Consider the following 3,768-nt stretch of genomic DNA (forward strand, 5'->3'; position numbering starts at 1 on the left):
ACTTTTTAATCCGATATATCGATAATGTTATGTATCCACTAGTTAAGAAGACTGTTACAAAATTATAGTCATAAAATTTGGGAAAATTCTTTTGGACTTACGTCGATTAAAATCTGCATGACTGAAACTTGTTTTCCAGTTATTTCAACTACACTTCTGTATATCGTGTTTTTTTCTAACTTTTAACACAGAAAATGTTGCTTCCTCCAAAATCGCGTTTTCCCTAAAAAGAAATTGTCTTGGTTCCTAATTGGCGTAGAACAAAAGTTTAGGAGGCTGCTGCTAACACAGCAAGTAGTGAATTCATTCTAATCACGGGAGGAACTAAGACCTTATTCCGAGATCATGTTTATACTTCATACGAACGCTGGTGTTATTCGAAATAATTGACAATAGCCGAGAGCAGCCTGTTTTCCATTATTCTCAACATTCCAGTGGCGATAACTGTGCGTATCAAATCGTATCAATCGTATCAAATCGTATGTTATCCAACAACAATTTTCTTATCTATATAGCACAAGTATAATAGTACCGTGTTTGGAGCTATTTTAATCAGGAGAATCTCATCCATGTGTTAATGAAATTTTCATTAACAAAAGATTTTAAATAAAGAAATTTCGTCGCTGCGTTAGTGTTTTACTTCACGAAACAACGGTGAAATGTGCGGCTCCATTGTACGACTCTTTGAAGCTCCAGATAAGATCATATTGAACATTTAACATAAAACATAAAAAGCAACATAAGAGGATTACGATTTTTAGAACATTCGCGGTGCGTGTATGATTTTGTTCTGCGCACTTGAGGACCAATGTGTGTATGAAATTTGCATAAACGTCGCTAATATGAACTTCTGCTTATTAATCATTTATAAAGATAGATGATTAGAGGAAAGATTAATACTCTCTCCCCGAAAGTTTCATATAGCGCTTTATAAGCAGATTTAGCGCTTAGTAGGATTTGTTTACGCAGGATTGTTCACGTGCACAAGTGTCAGAGTGTTGCTCTATACGACTTGTCTTTTCGTTCTTGCAACATGATACTCGCGCAAGGAGATATCTAGGCCGATTTTTTAACACAGCATCATTAAGTGCACTGTGTAATATGTAGAAGTCAAAAATATTTAAGTAAATATTTAATGTAATTAAATAAAATACTTACAGAAAACATTAATATATCTGAATCAAATGATTTATTTACTACTTTCTTTAAGTACTAAAAATTTATAATTACACTTGTGTATTCTGCAGATCCAAGAATAGTCAGAATTGGAAAGCTTTATTGGACGTCAACTAACCTAATGCAATTCAAGTAAAATACAATAATGTAGTATCGGGAAAAGGGCCTAATAAACATCGAGTTAACCATGAACAATGTCGCGAGATCCGAGGTGCCGTCGGGTCCATAAATGTGTCATCGGTCTTTTCAAGTGCATAGTTTCGTAGAAAAGGCCTACGTGACCCTGGCCACGAGCGTCTGCGGAACACGCGTGTGGTGGGCCTAGAAAACGACAAAGGGATGCTAGAACGGCCAGAATGCGAGTGGAGAAGTAGCAGTCTGAGTTGAGAGGTCACGGAGTGTGAATCGGGAAGTCAAGGCGTGTGTGATAATGATACGTACGACGATATTGTAATCGGTTTTTGTTACTGAGTATTGCTTATTAAACTACACTAAACCCTAATTAAATCATCATTACTTGTCCTTACTCTAAGATCCATAAGTTACTATAATAATGTGCGTTTCCATTATGATATTCCTTTACCTGCATAATTCCTAATGTAAATAGTAGTTAATTAAGTGAATAACAGTCAAACAATTTCAATCAAATGTACTAATATTTTGTGCAAATATTTTATTTTTATACAAAATATATTTTTAACTTTTCAAAGATTTCACGGTGCACTTTATCAAGTATTATAGTTTTATTATCTTTATTTGTTTCGATTAGAAGAAAGATGCACAATTATCAAGAAAAGTACTACGGGGTTCAAATTGCCTTTGGGAATAGATACAATTTTATGTACTGTATTATATCTTAATCTGCAATTACGTTTGAAAATTTTGTGATAAAGTGTACAACTTTGTGCGGGACATGGAAAATGTAAGACACAGACAACGTTTGATATAAAAAAGATTAGACTATTTCTACTGTAGTATCGCGGTCGAAGAGCTTAGGGGGGTGTCGTGCGAATTGTGAACGAGCGGTTGCTGAGCGTGTGCATGATGGGGCTTATACAAAAGATATAAGACAAAAGACAAAGCGTTGCTAAGAGGCATAGACGAATTAACGGCAGTATGAGTTGAGAAGCCAGAGAGCGCGGATTGCGTTGTCGAGATAGTGTCGCTAGCGTTGTTGAGAGAGAGTTGAATCTGTGTTGACGAGAGTTGTAAATTAATCATAATACGTTGTCAGGATTTGTTCATGTTAAATAACCATTGTTTTCTGTGTAATCCATTTATTATTAATAAACTAATATTATTATATTTACGATACTACACTACGATGACAGATTCGCAGTTTCCGAGACGCGGTTCTACGACTGAGACTTAAATGACTTATCTATAGTTAATTTCGTTAGAGAGCTAATATTTTGCGAAATTAGACACAAAATAGGAAGGGGGATCAAAGGCACGCTTTGTTACCAAAGTCTTGCCAGCAAAATATAGGATGAGATTTAAACGAATATTAAAATGAATTTCATCGTCTACAAACTTGAGCTTCGGGATAGATACTCTTGTAATTTTGCCATCACAAAAAGATCGACGTTGTTCATAGTATATAAGAAGATGGAAAATCAGGCTTCGCGGACGGAATAGACTGTACGCCGAAAGTCGCTAAATGTCAGTACAGTAAGATCAGGCTAGAGTATTTGAAGATACCACCGCTAGGTGGTTTTTTCAAGGTGCCGTTTCTCGCTGGAAAATTTAGGAGATAGAGACGTTATATTCGTAGACAAAGTTGAAATTGTTATCGCTTCTCGGCGTTATGGCTAAGATCAAAGTGTAGTATCTGTTCTTATCAGCTTAATATCTGATACACTTCCCATTGGGAAGTCAGAATATTAAACTGATTTTTAGAATCTGACGGAGGATAGGAGCTTGCTTCGCCTCTATCGTGAGTCGTTCTAGCCTTGCAGTACCGCTAAGATTGGCTCGATAATGCATATATAAACATATAACAGACGGCTTTTAAATTTATTATTAACATTTTTTTAAGATTGCTGGTAAATGAATACTATATCACTGCGACTGTATTGGACCTGAATATTGATTAATATGAATTGTAATTAATTAACACTTATCCAACGGAACGGTGATTTCGCGCGTCTGTAAAGAACATCGCTTCGCGATCGAACGGGAAGATCTCTCTTTCGGACTTTAGCAACGTGTTTTCTTTTCTTGTTTTTTATTAGTTATTTATATTATCAGCTATTGTTTACTTGGATTTGTATATAATAAAATACACCAATTCAGTGGTGCTAAAATTAATTAAAAAGTTAGACTATCAATTATGACTAAATAAAGTTATAATCGAACGATGCCACACTGTAAAAAGATATTAAAATGCATTATGAATTTTTAATTTCACGTTCAAATCGTGTTATTTATCTGTAGTCATTTTAATGTTTTTAATTTTACCTATATTTTTTATACCTTTAATATATACTTTTAATTTGATGTTTTGTATGAACAATATGTGAAATCGTTAAACAAAATCATTACCGCAAAATATAATTGACCACTTAAATAATTTTTAGACTTCTTTGTTTT

The 3,768-nt window shown here is 34.3% G+C and overlaps 1 non-coding gene across 1 annotated transcript; it reads left to right on the plus strand.

Annotated features, from left to right (window-relative positions):
* Window positions 1–2,967: 2,967 nt before the first annotated feature.
* On the plus strand, window positions 2,968–3,159 carry LOC138188564 (U2 spliceosomal RNA). Its single transcript, XR_011175553.1, has one exon. It is a non-coding gene; the product is annotated as a U2 spliceosomal RNA (small nuclear RNA).
* The last annotated feature ends 609 nt before the right edge of the window (window positions 3,160–3,768 follow it).

This window comes from Bombus flavifrons, chromosome 16 (assembly GCF_040668555.2).
Source record: "Bombus flavifrons isolate JBK064 chromosome 16, iyBomFlav1_principal, whole genome shotgun sequence".
Classification (NCBI taxonomy): domain Eukaryota; kingdom Metazoa; phylum Arthropoda; class Insecta; order Hymenoptera; family Apidae; genus Bombus; species Bombus flavifrons.